This window comes from Schistocerca nitens, chromosome 3 (genome assembly GCF_023898315.1).
Source record: "Schistocerca nitens isolate TAMUIC-IGC-003100 chromosome 3, iqSchNite1.1, whole genome shotgun sequence".
NCBI classification, from domain to species: domain Eukaryota; kingdom Metazoa; phylum Arthropoda; class Insecta; order Orthoptera; family Acrididae; genus Schistocerca; species Schistocerca nitens.
The window spans coordinates 169,707,455-169,727,446 of NC_064616.1; the positions used below are offsets into that span (position 1 = coordinate 169,707,455).

A 19,992-nucleotide genomic window follows, 5' to 3' on the forward strand; every position below is an offset into this window, starting at 1 on the left:
GAAAATGAGAATTTTTATTCTGCTCTTTCATTCTCTCTGGGTGGTTCCTTGATGACTTTGCCCTGTTATTTTAGATTACTCCATGAATTTAGTAACTGTTGAAAGCACCTTACACTATTCCTACAATATGTCCTAAAGCTCTAAATTGATGAATCTGTTCATCTACACATCTCAGCACACAATGTTGAATGGTACACTGAACTTTACAGGAAGAGTAAAATTTCCCATATGAACACTTGACAATTTGTGGATCCATGTCTGTTTAGTGGGTAATGATGTTAATGTGGAAAAGGTAGCACGTATCTAGAGGGTGATACATATCTTGGCTTAGTGTTCTGCATTCCTCCTTAATGAGTTCAAAATATATTCCTTTACCCAGTTAAATATTGCCACCAATACCTTTGGTCATTAAAATTTGATTATATTTTATGCATGTCAGTTAGCATTGTGAAGGTAGCAACAAGAAAGGCATCCAGACACAAACTTAAAATACAATCATTTGCTAAAATTTAAAAACTGCAGACCCTGTATGATGGGATAGGTGCTAGGAAAAAGTATGTTACGTTAATTCATAATTATATGATTGAACACATGAGCAGAAGTTATGTGAAAGACACAGATTTACTAACCAGTGAAAAATTCACACCTTCTCTGGAGAGTAAGGGTATAATACATTTCACACAGGAATACGATACAGTGTCTATACAGTACAGTGCTTGCATGTGATCCATGATCTACACTAAAATATTGGCAGAGATTTTCTTAATATATCATGTGTCATAGATGGAAATCTTTCTCAGATTTTTCTTTTTCCTGGTGAAAATGGGGATAAGATATATTTTGTTTTCAAATCCTTCCCTTCGTGCTACTCCCAAGAGACCTCTTACCCTTCCACTTCTCATTATCATCCATACTGTTATGATATACTGTCACTCATTTTTAATCATATTTAAATGATGTTTTCTGTGGCTTTTTGAGAGCACACTAGTGGAGGTTGATGATATTTAATGTTAAGATGATGGCATACAAGAAAGATTAGGGTTTGATGTCCCACAGAGGTCGTGACGGATGGAGCACAGATTCAGGCTAGTGGTGGATGAGGAAGGAAATTGGCTGTACCATTTCAAAGGAACCATCTCATCATTTGCCTCAACTGATTCTGGAGAATCACTGTACTAACTATCACATTCCACCTAAATTAATTATTTTGAAAACTAAAGAAAAAATTAATTATGCTTACATGTCATTATTAGACATTGTCCAATATGTGCACATCATTTCAGCAGCTATATTTTGTCATTATCATACATTCATTTCTGTGGGGTTTCCTGTTGAATTTGCAAATCCAGCAAGAGTAATTGTCAGCCTCTGTGTGGGGTTGAATTTTTCTGGACCAAATGTTGAGCAGTCAAAATATACAGCTCAGATAAATGGTAACATATGAACAAATATGATTAGTATGTGTCAGACCATTTTTAAAAGTCATAGCTGTGATTCATCATGGAATGAATGCATAGAACGTATGAATTGTTTCCAGAGGAACTGCCATAGACTTCCATTAGAGATGTTGTGGAAAGGACTCTGCACTCGATTCTTTGCTTTCAGATGTAATGTAAATGTTTGACTAGGGAAGCAGCAAGCAATTAAGCAGGTCAGCAGAAGTGTTGAACCTCATCCACAAATTTATCAGACTGTGATAAATTGTCCTAACAGCTGACTCTGACTTGACTATCTTGGAAGATGGCATATTGTGAACTATATGCACTATGTGATACAACTGTTGCCCAAAAATGTCCACAACTTGTGGTTTTCCAGTGAATGTCGAAACACTTTGGGGATTTCACAGTAAATGTGCTACTGTTCAATACCCATTACATATTTTTTTCTTACTTCAAACTATTACTGAATTACCCCATATTCTGGAAGGTCTTTGAAGATGTTTATGGATGATGATGATGATGATGATGATGATGATGATTATTATTATGATGATACTGTAAATAGTAACAGTAGCAAAATATCTAAGAGTGACTGTCAAGAGCAACATAAAGTGTAGGCACCTCATACAATGAGTTTTAGGAACAGCATACGTCAGGCTAACAAGGGGAAGTTGTGGGATGGGACTCTATATTTTGGCTCAAACTGTATGAGTAGAAGCAGGTAGATGCCCTTTCCAAGTTCCTAGTATATACCACCTGATTGGGCCATTGTTAAAGACAAAATGCTCTCTGAAGATTTTTGAGCAGAATATGATGGATTCTCTCCCACTGTCCCTCAAAGTAAGTCAGTCATGGGTCATGTGGTGCCATTGATCAAGTGCACTGTCTAACAACCCACTGGCTCAGATTTGGTTCTTGCTGCTACTATTTTATTCCCCCAATTTTATATTACTCCTTGTAATGTTAAACTGTTAATTATAAAATTTAAATATATGCAGCCAGTCTAATTTATATACATAAAATTAATATATTCAATTTACTTATGATTAATTTCATTAATTAATATATTTAAACAGTTAATTTAAATGATTTGGTAAAGTTCTGAAACTTTATTTATTTATTATTAAACGATACATTGCCTTTTTTTAAGGTGATAATTATCAGAGAATAATTTTAAAACATAAAAATTGTTCACACCTGCACACTTTACAAAGGCACTTTGTGAGCAAGAGCATTTTTTGAAATATGTTTCATTTGAAAGTATACTTCAAGTTTTCAAATGAAGATCATTTCGTTGTTAGTAATAATGCATACCAAGCACACTGAACATTGAAGTGAAAACTGAAGCACTGAATTGATGCTGCATGATAATATATATTTTAATTGCAAGTTCTCTTGACAATAATTATCACTGTTGTTGTAGTACTTCAGGGGCACTTTGTAGTCTTTTAATTAGATTTAGGACTTGGTGATAGAAATAGACATCATGAAGTTGAATGACAGGAGTATATTTTGGTGGATTGATCTCCACAGTACACATTACTTTGCCTGCCTCATTGATGACTGTTGCATCATACATAGTCAAATCTGATTTTCCATTTCAAAAATCCACCAACAGAAGGAATCTATCATTATTTTCAAGAATTTTGCATATAGCTCTTTTGTTAGTTCCCCGACTTGGAGCAAGTAACGACAACAGTTTTATTTCCTTCTTCCAATTTCTTAACAGTACCAGCAACTCTAGGGCCAAATTTATTAGTGGTCTCTTGCATACATAAAAATATAATGGCTAACAGTTTCCCTGAAGTGGTTAAACTGTGTCGTGCTGTGTAAGAGTGGGTAGTGGTGGAGAGATTGAGTTTTTTCTCCAAAACTGTCTTTGCACCATTGTAATTCAGTGACTTGTTACATGTTGATTCATACTGGCACCCAGTTTGGTGAATGTTATTTATATAATCAAGGCTGAAGCCTGATGTTATACATCTTGTCTGTGTACAAAACTTCTCTGTTGTTTCCACCATTTCGTTCAAAGGTGCAACATGATTTTTGCTGAAAAATTTGGTGATTATTTGCTAGCTTATTGAATGTTTAGGTTTGAAGCTTTTTTCCCAGGTGTCAGTGGAAATAAATTGAAATTTTTATGACAAATATGGGAATGACACTGTCATTGCCCACTGTTATAATGTTCCCATCTTCACTTGTTCATAACAGCTTCATTTCCCGTGTCTTGGAGTTGATGATTGCAGTTTTTTCATTTCTAGTGCTGCCTATCTCTATTTCTTTCCTCCAAATTTGAAGATATATATTTTCAATTTGGATTAGCATCAGCAAAATCAGTGGCTCTTCTTATCAGCCAAGGACACCAAAGTACAAGAGGTACTTCCTAAGTTATATTCTTTAACATCATAATCATCACCATCATTCATGTCTGTTCTTTAAGAAGAAATCTGTTACAAATAAAACTGGACTGTGTATACTAAAAGTGTGTCTGGGCAGAAAAAGAGAGAGAGATTTAGAGAAATGGTGAGAAAAATCCAAGGACCTGTTCACAGAGATTTTGTTCATCAGGTTTGGTGTATAATAACAATCATTATCATCATTTACTATGGAATTTATCATTCATAATTCACTAGCGTTCTCTGCAAGTACTTGACCCATAGCTGTTGCTACAGGACTCACAGACATGGGAGGAGTTTCGATGACCATGTTTTTTCTTTGTAAATTGAAAAAGGCTTATGAAGAACAATGGTGAAATATTTTAAAGAAATCTTCGTCAAAAGCCTCGATTTTTTTCACCAGTCAACCGGGTAGAAAATTCTCATTGGGTTCCCATTTTCCAATAAAATAATAAGTTTATATGTAAAATAACTGGAGACATGTAGTGAGCTGCTGTTCACAGATGCAGAAAGCATCACAAATTGTTGGAAAAAAGGTATAGTAAGGGACAACTGCAGGGGATTTTAAACAGCTGCCCAAGTCCTGTGCTTTGAATACATCAAAGAGAACAAAGAAAAAGGATAGTGTGTGTATATGATGACAACAGAATGTTGCTACTGAAGGGCAGTTGAAATCACAAACCATGCTCTACAGTAAATACACTTTAGAAATGTCTGCATCTACATCTATATGCTGCAAACCACCATGAAGTGCATGACAGAGGGTAAGTTCCATTATTCCAGTTACTAGTGTATCTTCCAATTCCATTCTTATATGGAGTGCAGGAAGAATGATTGCTTCAATACCTCTGTGCGTGCTTTAATTATTCTAATCTTATGCTGACGTTCCCTATGTGAGCAATACATAGGGGGTTGTAGCATATTCCCAGATTCGCCATTTAAAGCTGGTTCTTGAAACTTTTTAGTAGACTCTCTTGGGATAGTTTATATTTATCTTCAAGGTCCACCAGTTCGGTTTCTTCAGTATCTCTGTGACACTCTCCCATGGATCAAACAAACTTGTGCTGACTTTTGCTGTATACATTCAACATCCCCAGTGAGTCCCAATTTGGTATGGGTCTCACCCACTTGAGCAATATTCTAGAACTGGTCGCACAAGTGATTTGTAAGCGATCTCCTTTGTAGACTGATTGCATTTCTACTAATAAGCGGAAGTCTTCCACCTGCTTTATCCACAACTGAGCCAGTGTGGTCATTCCATTTTATATCCCTACAATGTGTTACACCCAGGTATTTGTAAGAGCTGGCCAATTCCAGCAGGGACTCATTGATATTATAGTCATAGGATACTATGTTTTTATGTTTTCTGAAGTGCACAATTTTACATTTTTGAACATTTAAAGCAAGTTGCCAATCTTTGTGCCACTTTCAAATCTTTTTAAGATGTGCCGAAATATTTATGCAGCTTCTTTCAGACAGTACTTCATTATAGATAACTGCATCATCTGCAAAAGTCTGAGGCTACTATTAATATTGCCTGCAAGGTCATTAATCTAAAATGTGAACAGCAAGGGTCACAACAAATTTCCCTGGGGGCACACTCGAAGTTACTTCTACATCTGATGATGACTCACCATCCAAGATAACAAGCTGTGTCCTCCCTACCAGAAAATCCTTAATCTAGTCACAAATTTCACTTGATACACCATATGAATAAGCATAGATATGGTACTGAGTCAAATGTTTTTCAGAAATCGATAAATACTGCATCTACCCACCTGCCTTGATCCAAAGCTTTCAGTACGTTGTGTGAGAAAAGTGCGAGTTTAGTTTCACATTGTAACGGAACATATTAAAGGCTTTACTTTAATGAAGTATGCGATCCCTTCCAAATTCAACCAGTTTAACGAGTATTTATGATTATAGAAAAGTTATTGTGTATGTTAACAATGATTGCATAACATGTCTCTATAAACAGTCAACCCATTAAATTATACTGAATAACTGACCCACACAAAAGTTAATATCACTTGATCACTGATACAGCAAATGTCATCATGTAAAAACACTAAGTTCATCTTAAATAATTAATATGAAGTATGAAAAATAGTGGCCAACTTAGGTATTTTGGATCTCCTTAAATAAAAATCACCCAGTGAAACCTATTTGTTCACTAGGAGCATTTTCACTCAGTATTCACGTAATCAATCCTATTTTAGACGAAAACCAATGTAATTCTTAATAATTCATGTTACTTACTTATTTATGCAAATTAGAGAAGTCAATTGACAAACTTCTAAAAAACGGCCTTTTTGTAACAAAGAATTACTCTGTCAAGTCAACAAATCTGTCTGTCATTTTAATAACATGTTAAATTATGTCACTCGATGCAAATTAATAACTTTTCTGCACAAATTATGATAACAGATGTACATGTGACTTATAAACTATATCTCTTTTTAGTAGTTCTTTGACAATGTTATAAATACAAGCAGCGAGAAGGGTCGAGAGGCAGTCGGAGGCAGTCGAAATGTCACTTTGGTGAAGTGTGTTTCTGTGTTATTGTTTGGGATGGAAAAACAATGCAAAGAACATGTAAAGGAAGTACTACTTTGTGTTGTGTTATGGTCTTTGGTGGACAGTGGAATTAAGATGGCCACCAAAGTAATAAATATTTGATGTTTACATATGTGTTGGTTTCGTTCGTTCTTTATCATCAAAAGCACATAAAAAACACGGGACCTCATGGAGTTAAGCATGTCAGCTTTTGCTTTGCTACCCTCAGTTTCAGTTCGTGTCTCATTCACTACGGGCTGGAAACCAACTTTGGTGCCACTAACAGTCTTTACAAATGACCAGAACTTCTTTGGGTTTTGTGAAAGATCATTTGATAATATTCTGCTTTGGTCACTGAAGGCTTCAAGTATTGCTCTCTTGACAGCCGAACATGTTTCATTGAGCATCTCTCTGTCTATAGCCCTGTGCTTTGATTTAACCTATTATGCAGTAGTGTTTGTTCCCTTAAATGCATAACATGGAGGACCCTCCAATTACATACTGTTCTATTAGGTTAATATCTGCCCAGTGCATGGTCAATTATTCTTTTAAACTTGAACCATTGTTCCTCTACATGCTCCTGACCAGTGCTAAAAGTTTCAAGTTCCTCATTGAGTTATGATGCTACTTATTTTTTATCTGGTTTACTGAGCATATATCTCTTTCTGCTAGTATGTTGTTGTTGTCATTGTCTTCAGTACAATGGCTGGTTTGGTGTACCTCTGCTTGGTACTCTGTCCTGTGCAAGCCTCTTCATCTATGACAACCTACATCCTTCTGAATCTGCTTACTGCATTCATCTCTTGGTCTCTCTCTATGATTTTTATCCCCTGCAGCTCTCTCCAGTACTAAATTTGTTATCCCTTGATGTCTCAGACTGTGTCCTATCAACCAATCCTTTCTTTTAGGCAAGTTGCGACATGAAATTCTTTTCTCTCCAATTATATTTAGTGCCACCTCGTTAGTTATGCGATCTACCCATCTAATCTTCAGCACTCTTCTGTAGTACTACATTCCAAAAGCTTCTATTCTCTTCTTGTGTAAACAGTTTATAACCTTTGTTTCACTTCCATGCACGTCTAATACACTCCTGGAAATGGAAAAAAGAACACATTGACACCGGTGTGTCAGACCCACCATACTTGCTCCGGACACTGCGAGAGGGCTGTACAAGCAATGATCACACGCACGGCACAGCGGACACACCAGGAACCGCGGTGTTGGCCGTCGAATGGCGCTAGCTGCGCAGCATTTGTGCACCGCCGCCGTCAGTGTCAGCCAGTTTGCCGTGGCATACGGAGCTCCATCGCAGTCTTTAACACTGGTAGCATGCCGCGACAACGTGGACGTGAACCGTATGTGCAGTTGACGGACTTTGAGCGAGGGCGTATAGTGGGCATGCGGGAGGCCGGGTGGATGTACCGCCGAATTGCACAACACGTGGGGCGTGAGGTCTCCACAGTACATCGATGTTGTCGCCAGTGGTCGGCGGAAGGTGCACGTGCCCGTCGACCTGGGACCGGACCGCAGCGACGCACGGATGCACGCCAAGACCGTAGGATCCTACGCAGTGCCGTAGGGGACCGCACCGCCACTTCCCAGCAAATTAGGGACACTGTTGCTCCTGGGGTATCGGCGAGGACCATTCGCAACCGTCTCCATGAAGCTGGGCTACGGTCCCGCACACCGTTAGGCCGTCTTCCGCTCACGCCCCAACATCGTGCAGCCCGCCTCCAGTGGTGTCGCGACAGGCGTGAATGGAGGGACGAATGGAGACGTGTCGTCTTCAGCGATGAGAGTCGCTTCTGCCTTGGTGCCAATGATGGTCGTATGCGTTTTTGGCGCCGTGCAGGTGAGCGCCACAATCAGGACTGCATACGACCGAGGCACACAGGGCCAACACCCGGCATCATGGTGTGGGGAGCGATCTCCTACACTGGCCGTACACCACTGGTGATCGTCGAGGGGACACCGAATAGTGCACGGTACATCCAAACCGTCATCGAACCCATCGTTCTACCATTCCTAGACCGGCAAGGGAACTTGCTGTTCCAACAGGACAATGCACGTCCGCATGTATCCCGTGCCACCCAACGTGCTCTAGAAGGTGTAAGTCAACTACCCTGGCCAGCAAGATCTCCGGATCTGTCCCCCATTGAGCATGTTTGGGACTGGATGAAGCGTCGTCTCACGCGGTCTGCACGTCCAGCACGAACGCTGGTCCAACTGAGGCGCCAGGTGGAAATGGCATGGCAAGCCGTTCCACAGGACTACATCCAGCATCTCTACGATCGTCTCCATGGGAGAATAGCAGCCTGCATTGCTGCGAAAGGTGGATATACACTGTACTAGTGCCGACATTGTGCACGCTCTGTTGCCTGTGTCTATGTGCCTGTGGTTCTGTCAGTGTGATAATGTGATGTATCTGACCCCAGGAATGTGTCAATAAAGTTTCCCCTTCCTGGGACAATGAATTCACGGTGTTCTTATTTCAATTTCCAGGAGTGTATAAGACAATTCATGTTTAAACATATTAATTAATTAATTACTCTTAATTAAATTGAAAATACAAATTTTGAGTATATAAATTTAACTGTTTAAGTATATTTAAATTTTGTGATTAATATTTTTAACATTGCAAGCAGTAAAATAAAGTGGAAAAAAATATTACCATCAAGAATCAAACCTGAGCCAGTAAGTTGCCATAAAGTGCTCTTGATCCATAAATTATTGGAATAAAAACACCCCTCACACTGTACCTGAAAATTTTTTAAGTGTGTTTTACCCTCTCCTGTGGCTCACTCAGGTGAAATATGCTATGAATTCAAAAGAGTCATCTACTTGCTTCTACACACACAGTTTGAGCCAAGTTGGCGAGTTCCATTCTGCCCCCTCCTCTTGTAAGATTCATCCATTAAATTATGGAACTCATCCATGACTGTACTTCATTTTATGCTAATATTTTAGCTGTAAAACATTTAGCCATCTTTGCAGCGAGTCAGACAGGCTGATGGCTCCCATCTGTCTTATACACTAGTACTGTGGACTAAGTGTGTAAAAGTACACAGCAGGTCATGTTGAAAGAAATACCACACTTTGACATGTGCTACTGTGACTCCTCTATCAACGATATTGTTTAACAACTTTTGGTCAGCAGTCCCAGTACTATTGTGTTTGAGAGATAACTATTGCCCGTGCCCAGTTCCACGTTTTATCAAGTTTAAAACCATCACCATTATTAATTAAATCATTCATCAAACACCAATAATTTCCATGAAACCTGAATCCCAGAAGGATGAAACAGATGTTAATATCTGGAAGTTATCATAGTCCAAAGTGTGACTTCACTGTGTGCGGTGCTCAGCTGTGGCAGATTTATCAGGCTGGAACAGTGTCAAGTGTTCCATGCAACATTACTGAATTTTATATGAAGTGTATCTGATACACGACAAACCATACTGATGGGGAGTCTTATTCGTGCCTATTTTCTGTAGAATCAACTCATCTTTAACAGAGCCATTGAGCATGGCTATCTTTGATGTTAGCATAAAAATAATGTTGGCTTTATGTTCAGAGCAAATGTGACTTATTTTAGAAGAAAGGTAGGGAGGCCGTGGACTTTAATCTTTCCTCTTCAGATTCTTAAGGCAGGGTACACATCTTTAGTATGAATTGTAAAGCTTTGCAGATCTCCCATAGTGGAAAGGGATTATTTCCAAAAACTTTTTTGAAATGTTCAGGTTCTTCCTGTTGATGGTCCTTACCAGCAGTCATATATGCCCCATGACCAGGTGTACTCAGGACACCACTTGTTCGTGTAGCATGATGACAGCTGCCTGCTCACAGGTACAGGTGTCATTTTGTGGAAGACACCATGCCCCAAAGTGCCGTTGGTTTTCTGAGGAACTGTAATTTCCAAAAAAGGTAGCTATCAATCCTTTTCCAACTCCATGGGGAATTGCATGTTCCCATGAATGGCATTTGTATGATTCCGAACCTGATTAAATTTCTCATCACCATGGGGCCACAGTACAAAATGTCATTCACAAGTCTGCAAAAGATAACAGGCTTTAAACTTGCAGAGACCAACATCTTCTCAAAATCTTCCACAAAAAAAATTGGCCACCAAAAGAGGCAAGAGACTTCCTATGGCAACTCTCTCAATTTGTTCGTAAATTCGTTATTAAATAAACAGTTGAGGTGAGCTCATGTTGAAACAAGGGATAACCTTCTTGGTTAAAATGTTTTGCAATCAGGGATAAAGACTCTGCGAGTGCAACTTTGGTAAATAATGACACAACATCCAAACCAGCCATGAAACACAAAGTTGAGGTTATTTTTCTGCCAGCAACAGAGGTAGCCACATTCATTGATTGTGTCAAGTATGACTTGATTCTACGGATAGCAGGTGTGTATAAGATTTCCTTTCTTTTTCCTTTCATGTTGATATTGTTATTTCATCCGTCTTGCATCATATGGGCTGGCTGGGTTATCAGTAGTACAAACATTTTGCCCAAAGCTTTAAAAATACAAATAAAGGGGAAACAAATATGGTTAAAAGTTGAAAATGTTTTTAAAATGTGTAAAAGGATTAATTTTGTTGGCCTTTACATAACATTAAAAACTATCAATTTTCTTTGTTGTTTGAATTAAAATTTAAATAATGAAAAGTAAAGATAAAAACAAACATATATATTTAAAACATGTTACAGAAAACGTTGATAGCCTCCCTAAAACAAAGAGCAATGCACTTGCACTAAGAAACTGAACGAGATCTGCTAGGAAGAAAAGGATATTTGAAGGGCAAAATATACTCAATAGCTTTGAAACGGATGTGTATAAATAAAGGGGTCTATCAGGTATTATATTTGGAGACAAAGATAGGTGTTGAGGTGGACAATGTGAGGTCATGAAGTGGGGAGGAAAAGGGAGGGGAAGGAGGGACGGGGAGCCCTGATATGGTGTGGGATAGCTGGGAAATAGTTTAGTAAGACAGATGAATATCGGGACAGATTTCATTCTGGGAGAGGGAGTGAGCTGAAGTTGCGTTGGGATAGGATACAGCGGCATACCAATATTGGTGATTAGAAGGGAAACTATGGGGCTCTCAGAGTCTAGTTGGTGTATAGTGTAGGATAAATCACAGTATTCAGTATTGGTGAGGAAGGGTGGGATCAGAGAATCCACAAAGAGGAAGGTAAAAGAGTGCAAAAAGCGAGACGGAGTGTGTGGTACTCGAAGATTCGGAGTGATTGATGAAACTTGGGTGGAGTGGATATCTGGACATTACAGTAGGAGAGGATAGGGTAGATCAACATTCTGTTGGTGTGGATCACATTTTCTGTATTTTAGGTAGTCGCCGAACCCTCGAAACGACAGTCTGTACTGAAAATGTGGTCATTTTGCCCAGCTATAAGGCGTCTGAAGATACTGCCCTGCAAAACGGGCTTGAAATGGCAACTTCATGACATTATGTTGTAAAGTTCACTAAGAGACTACGAGGGGTGGTAATACAATTTTAATTATCACCTTGCAAAAATCAAGCTGTAATTACAAAACTTGTTGGTGGTGTTAGTCCTCCTATGCGTAACCACCCATCAATGTGACACATTTTTCCTGACAATTAATGACCTAGTGGACACCTAGCTCCTATAAATCCACATTTTGGCTGTTCATGAAATGTTCCACCTATAAAATCACCTCATTAATGGTTTCTTTGTCTGAGGAATGAGGAAGAAGTCACTGAGTGCCATGTCAGGAGAATACTGGGCTGAGACAAAATTTGACAGCTCAGAGCTGCAGCATGTGTGACAGCACGTGAATGATCTGGGGTGTTGTCACAGAACAAAAACATTCCCTCTGACAGCTCCCCACAAGGGTTCATCTTGACAGTCTCCTGTAACCTCACCAGGAGATTTCAGTAGTATGCTACACTCATGGTTTGCTACTTAAGACAGTGATCTGCTTGTACCACATAGAGTTGCACTCTACCAAAACTACGGTTCAGTAGTTTGATACAGTACATAAATGATGTAGTAAATCATAGGATTACCGGTAGTATTGGTAGCATTGATAAGGGAAGAAACATACATGAATGTGTGAGAGAAAAACTGGGACGCGATGACTTCTCTTTGTTTTTTGTTTTCCATATAATTGGAGCCAAACATCATTTAGTATTAGTCCATTGTGTATCTCATACCCTTAAAAAACATAAAGTGCTTTTTATAAGTAATAAAAATTATATATGCTGTTTATTGTTAAGTAACACACAGAAGGATAACCATGTAGAAGAAAAAATTTTCGTGGTCCTTCATGTATCCTCACTCAGTTTCTAGATTGCTCACAGTTTAATATTTCTAGGGGAATCTAGTAAGACACTGATAGCATATGGAAATAAAGGGATTGAAAAGAGGTACTGCCCAATAGGTATGCGACACACCCAACACACAGATAAAGCAGTTACAATCTTATTTGAGTGAGGCTGCTAGTAAAACTACCACATTGTACAATTACATATGACAGTCTGCAGTAGCCTGTGGTAGTTTTACAACTCTAGTACCAAATAGCTACAGTACAAAAATGCACACAGCATCACCTTGCCCTATGATGGTTGCACCTTCATGTTTTTTGCCTCGAGGTCATAGTGATACACCCAACTCATTCAAAGTGATTAAGTGGTTAAAGTAGTAATTTGGAATCTGCCTCTGTTCGCGGCCTTTTTAGGTGGGTGTGAGAAGTCGCCTGTGACCTCTGTCTCATTCAAAATGTTGTGCGAAATGTCAAAAACAGATCCACGAGTAATTTTCACCTTTTCCACAAATGTTATTCATCGGTCTCTGCAATTCTCGATTCTTCACAGAATGATGATGTGCCACTTCATTATTCGTCATTCAGACTTGCTTGACCACACTGGAAGCGTCTGCAGCACCTAACTGCTGAGTCGTGTGATGGTGTATTGTCGCCATACACTTCCATCAACTCAGCACGGATTGTTGCAGTATGGTTCCCCTTCAAATACAGATAATGAATTGCCGCACGATACTCTACTTTGTCAGTGGGCCGTGGAGTTTTGTTGCGGCTAGTCTTGCAGCGTGCTGTTTTACTGTGGTGCAGGGATTGTGGTGTTTTCCAGGTCTGCAGTCGTGTTGTTCCAGACAAAAAAAAATAATGAGTCGAATAACTTTGGTGTCTTTGAGATGCTAATCAGAATTTTATGACTATCCCCCGTGCACTCTGAGTACACGGAAAGTTAAACACGTTGGTAAATAATGAGTCTACTGTCCGACTTTTATTTTATTTTATTTTTTTTTTTTTACTGAGAGTCTATCTTAAGGTGGCCATCGCAGTATATGCGAGAAACTGTAACCTCCGAAGCTCGTCCTTGGTTATAGCCAGTTCATTGGTATCGGGTGGTTATAATTAAAGTGCTGCTTCTCACTGAGGAGTGTGTGGGCTGTAATTATTGTATGGCAGCGAAACTTGGAAGATAAGCTAATGCCATAATGGAGAATCGATGTACACTGGAGAAAAGTTAGTTCCAATTCTAGCCACCAGGTGCAAATCCAGCGCTAAACAGCATCTTGTCGACGTGTCCGGTGCTCGTATTGAACAAATTGTGTAAGCAGCTTTTAATAATGCAATCAGTCTTTCTCATTTGTTTGATATCTGCTACCCACGTCTCGCTCCTAATCCATTACATACGGAAATACTTGTATGCGGCTTTTTTGCATTCACAGCACCAGATTTGTACCTTATGGCCAAAATTAGAACTTTTAACAGCGTAAATCGGTTGCGCATTAACGCATTAGAATATCTAGAAAGTTTCGCTGCTATACGACAGTTACAGCCTATATTGGACCTCCGCGAGGGACCTCTGTGAGTAGGTGTATTTTAATTACAATCCTCCGATACGAACGTGCAGAGAAGAGCCCTGTTGCGGGCAATACCGTGAGGTTAGATTTTTGCACAGCGGAAGCGCCTGGAGAGGCAGTAGAACGCCAGTGACTGGTGATTCCCTGCCGCCGGCCGGCAATTATAGAAAATCAATGGAATGCTAGTAGAGTAATTAGACGCGCGCGTTTATCCCAGTTAGGACGCCGTCGTGCGGCGGCCATTTCAAACCGCAGTCGGCGAATCCCAGCTTACACCCCCCCCCCCCCCCCCCCCGTCCAAACACACACACCCACACCCATTCGTGTGAATGTGTTTGCTCTGCGTGCTTAATGGCTGACCCTTCTGAACGAGAAATAGCTGAGTACGCTGTTCAGCAACGCTGGATTAGTAAGTTTGTACCACAACGTCGACCTCAATTCGTCGTACATATTTCTTGGTCGCATAGAGCTTGCCTGTATAACGTAACGCGAAAACCGCTACGTAGAGCTACACGGAATGTCGGCCAAATCTGGATCGAATCTAATCCCCCAAATTTTATGGGAGTATCTTTCCTAACCTTATATTATCCTTCACTGTGCGAGAATCAGCTCTCTGCGACAAAAAGTGTGAAGTTTTCTCTCATTTGGTTCCTCTTCATATTTTTTATAATACCGCAGAAATTTATACCATCTAGAGCATTTATGTATAATCAATGGAATACTTACTTTGTTTCCCCTTGGAGTAAATACTGAAACCTAGTTCCACGTGATCGAGTTTCACTGTCCGTAATCAGCAAACCATCGAGCCATGTTCAGCACTTACAGCACGTTCTGTCGCCTTCTCTACCTGCACTGTCACCAGTTTCCCCAACTCATCGTCAATAAAGTATCTGACTTGAAAAACATGCCGTCACGCCTGTCCGACAAGATGTTTCACGCAATCGCTTCCAATTGCACTGCGATATAATATTGCCTACAGCTTTGGACTGTACCTAGGTACACTACTAACAAGGGGAGGCCACGACATTTGGAACGCGGATTTACTGCAAACTTCGTACACTCGTAGTGCTCCACGAGGATAACAAAATGTGTAAGCAGTAGCGCGTACTTCTGAAGCGTTATTGAGAAAATCGCAAGATAATTTCGGTCGTCAAATATATACCTGTGCGTGACCGTATTTAGCATGAAGCGGCAGCAGCCGAGTGGTGTCCGGAACGGTAGCTCAGCGTGTTCGGTCAGAGGGTTACCTACCCTCTGTAACAAAAAAATCTAAGTGAACAGATCAACGAAGAACCTAAATGGGTGTCATCGGAAGTCCGCCCCGAACATATTCAACGAACAATATAGAACAAAATGAGATTAAAAAAAAAGCGTGTTCGTACAGAGGCCTGCTCGCCCTCTGTAATAAATAAACTGAATAACGGAATCAACGATCAACTTGATCGGAAGTCTTGTGACGTCCGCACAGACCAAACGCAACGAACAATATCGGACAAAATGCAAAAAAAAAGTGGTTAGCGTTCAAGCACCGTAATCGATGGGTTGCTGGATTGACTCCCGTTCGTCAGGTTTTTTTTTATTATTTCTAACACAGTCATTTTCTTTACTATTTATATTACAATTGATGTAAAGGGAAAAATACGTGTAATCGGATGAACTTTTATTAAATTTACAATGTTATTTGGCAGTCGACAAATTATTATTATCAAAAGTAATATATTATTCACAACTACAGACTATTAAACGGCCAAACGCATAAAGTGATACTGAAAATGTAGGCTTGTCTGTGATTTGAGAAATCCCTTATACCTGGAAGGAGACCGAAACGACTTGTTATCTCCAAGTTTTGACCGGCAAAGACGGCTTTCGAAAGATGTACTTTTAATCGTCGCTTTCGACATTACGAGTACAAGTTGCGGGATGGTATTTTTCGTAAAAACATGAAAAACAAAGTTAAACGGCACCAGCTGCATTGAATAAATGCTGTGTTTCAGCACACGCAATGTCTTCTGAGGTTTTCCGTGGAAAAAAAACCTCGTTAACATTTTCAGAAACCTCTCTTTCAGCTGATAATTTGGAAGCAAACCATGCATAACGCAGCATTTCCTTAAATATCGGTGCTGATCATTGGTCATGCAGTATCGAGTGTATTTTAATAGCGTCTTCACGAGAAGCAATTTCTCGTTCTCTTCAAATGGTTCAAATGGCTCTGAGCACTATGGGACTTAACATCTTTGGTCATCAGTCCCCTAGAACTAAGAACTACTTAAACCTAACTGACCCAAGGACATCACACACATCCATGCCCGAGGCAGGATTCGAACCTGCGACCGTAGCAGTTGCGCGGTTCCGAAGTGAGCGCCTAGAACCGCTAGACCACCGCGGCCGGCCTCGTTCTCTTCCTATTAAATACGAACAATTTTGAAGACACGGACAAGCATACATTTTCAGTATCACTTTATGCGTTTGGTCGTTTACTAGTCGGTAGTTACGAATGTTATATTATTTGTGATAATAAAAATTTGTAGAGTGCCAAATAACATTGTAAATTTAATAAAAGTTCATCCGATTAGACGTATTTTTCCCATTACATCAATTGTAATATAAATAGGAAAGAAAATGACTGTGTTAAAAATAAAAAATAACTGACGAGTGGGACTCGATCCAGCGATTACGGGGTTCGAACGCTAACCACTTTTTTTAAATCTAATTTTTGTTCTTTATTGTTCGTTGAATTTGTTCGGGGCAGACTTCCGATGAGATTCGTTCAGGTTGTTCGTTAATCCGTTCACTCAGTTTTTTTATTACAGAGGGTAGCTAAACCCTCTGACCGTACACGCTGAGCTACCGTGCCGGCCACCACTCGGCTGCCGCCGCTTCATGGTAAAAATGGCCACGCACAGGTATATATTGGACGACCGAAATTATCTTGCGATTTCCTCAATAACGCTTCAGAAGTACGCGCTACTACTTACACATTTTGTTGTCCTCATGGAGTACTACGATTGTACGAAGTTTGCAGTAAATCCGCGTTCCAAACGTCGTGGCCTCCCCTTGTAAGTAATTTCAAGTTTCCTTTTTCTTCTTTATTGGTCATTTCATTACGGGGCGAACTGGATAACGTAAAAACGCAGATGACGATATGACAATGATGTGTTCAAGATGCTGCCGTGTGGCGAGTCCTTTGAGGTCAGCTCCTAGTTAAGTATTGTGAGGGTAAGAAAGGAGGCTAGCAGGAAGGAGCAAGGGTGGGCTTAGGTTGGTCAGGAGGTGGGAAGGGTGATTGGAACCTTAATCTAAGGAAAGAATATGGGGGGGGGGGGGGGATGGGGCTATAACTAGTGTGGTGGGTAGATGCTAGGACTTGTTTCTGGATCAGGAAGGGAGAGTCAGTTGAAGTTGCCTTGTGATAAGATATGAATGGAGTGGAAGACGAGACAATGTGTAATTCGTTCACGCTACAGTGAGCTCACGGAAAAGGAAACAATTCCTTAAAAGGATAAGAAACAGAGAGGCCCTAGTCGCACAGTGGCGCTCTCTTCCCAGTTAGGCTCTTTGCTTGGTCACGACATAACTGACTTAGTTTTATCCTGTCAAAAGGTACGTCAATGTCTTGAGCAGCCAAACCTATACCTTAGGCATGGACATTGATTGGAAAGAGCCTTTCACTTTGCAGCGGAAGGAAGGAGGATTACGGTTTGTTGTTCCGCCGCGACGAGATCGTTAGAGATGGCGGGAAAGCTCGGATTGTGGAATTGTGGAAAGGTAGGGAGGGAAATCGTCCGTAACCTCTTCAAAGGAATCAAGCCAGAATTTGCCTTTAGCGATCTAGGTAAAGTTAAACCTGGATGGCCTGTCGCCTTCCCTGATGGCATGTTCAGTGTATTGAGCACTGCGCCACCTCGCTCGGTCACGCTGTCAAGAGTGTACGCTGTTACAAAAATTCTTGGCCAGATTGAAACTCTGTGCCGAAGCGGAACCCTTGCTTTCGGAGGACAGTACCCTGATCAGTAAAAAGTGTGTTGGACAGTTGGAAAGTAAACGAGTGGTACTGTCAAAGTGCAATTGCGGGGCGGACTGTCAGCCTGGGCGGTAAGAAACGTAGGAAAGAAGACTACGGTTTCGATGACGAGGTTAGTAGAAACAGCTAGGTAGTCAGTGATAGCTGTGCCAAGAGTCCGGGTTCGCATTTCGGTACGATGCATATTCCTAATTTCTCGTGACGTTTCAGCACATAGCTGGTCTCAAATTCGTTGGTTTCTGTTTTCCTACTCGTGGAGTCCAACCGACTCATGACTCGGCTTCTAGTTTCCGCGTATTCATTGCTCACATTTCTGATAAGACATTAGCCGGCCGCTGTGGGCGAGCGGTTCTAGGCGCTTCAGTATGGAACCGCGCGACCGCTACGGTCGCGGATTCGAATCCTGCCTCGGGCATGGATTTGTGTGATGTCCTTAGGTTAACTAGGTTTAAGTAATTGTATGTTCTAGGGGACTGATTACCTCAGACGTTAAGTCCCATAGTGCTCAGAGCCATTTGAACCATCTGATAACACATTATATGTTAAGGATTTAACTTACCAAGTATTTGAGTCTGTAATCAGGTCAACACAGCTATGTGCTGTATTTGTATTTGTTCCAGTATTTGCCCAGGTCTCTACTGACACACCTACAAAAGCTGCGAGTCACATCAACGATAATAGCACTGACAGAATGAGGTTTTTACTCTGCAGCGGAGAGTGCGCTGATATGAAACTTCCTGGCAGATTAAAACTGTGTGCCGGACCGAGACTCGAACTCGGGACCTTTGCCTTTCGCGGGCAAGTGCTCTACCATCTGAGCTAGCCAAGCACGACTCACGCTCCGTCTTCACAGCTTTACTTCTGCCAGTATCTCGTCTCCTACCTTCCAAACTTCACAGAAGTTCTTCTGCGAACCTCGGTAGAGCACTTGCTCGCGAAAGGCAAAGGTTCCGAATTCGAGTCTCGGTCCGGCACACAGTTTTAATCTGCCAGGAAGTTTCAGGACTGACAGATTTGTCCTTTACGTCGATCCATTGAATCGGAGCAATACTTTTCGGTGCTATGCCAGGTGCATAAAATTATATAGATCGATAAGCTTCAGTGTTCACATGTACAGAGCGCAATAAAACTAAAGGAAGCCCTTTTTCGAAACAGTGTCATTTTCTCCCGTTGCGACGCAAAAGTTCGAAATTTACCTACAACCTTTCTCTGTAATGGTGTAAAGACGTGGCACCCGTCACCCGGGACTCATCTGACCTGGCCACAGTTTTCCAGACGTTTAGGGTCCAACCAATATGATCACGAGCTCAGGCGACGCGCTGCAGGCGATGACGTGCTGTCAGCAAAGGCACTCGCGGCGTTTGTCTGCTGCCGTAGCTCATTAACCCCACATTTCACCGCACTCACGGATACATTCCTCTTATGCCCCACTTTGATTTGTGCGTTTATTTGATGCAGTTTTCCTTGTCTGTTAGCACAGATAACTCTGAGCAAACGCCGCTCCTCTCGCTCGTTAAGTGACGGCCATTGGTCACTGCATTGTCCTCGGTGATAGGTACTGCCTGACATTTGATGTTTTCATCACACTCTTGACACTGTGGATCTCGGAATATTGAATTCCCTAACAATTTCCCAACTGTAAATCGCATGCGTCTAGCTCTAACTACCTTTACGCGTTCAAAGTCTGTTAGATTACGTCGTGCGGCCAT

The 19,992-nt window shown here is 40.8% G+C and overlaps 1 protein-coding gene across 1 annotated transcript in view; it reads left to right on the top strand.

Moving 5' to 3' along the window:
• LOC126248110 (dystrophin, isoforms A/C/F/G/H-like) overlaps positions 1 to 19,992 on the top strand; it is a 1,130,095-nt gene that overhangs the window by 128,219 nt on the left and 981,884 nt on the right. The gene's annotated exons all lie outside the window — the stretch shown is intronic.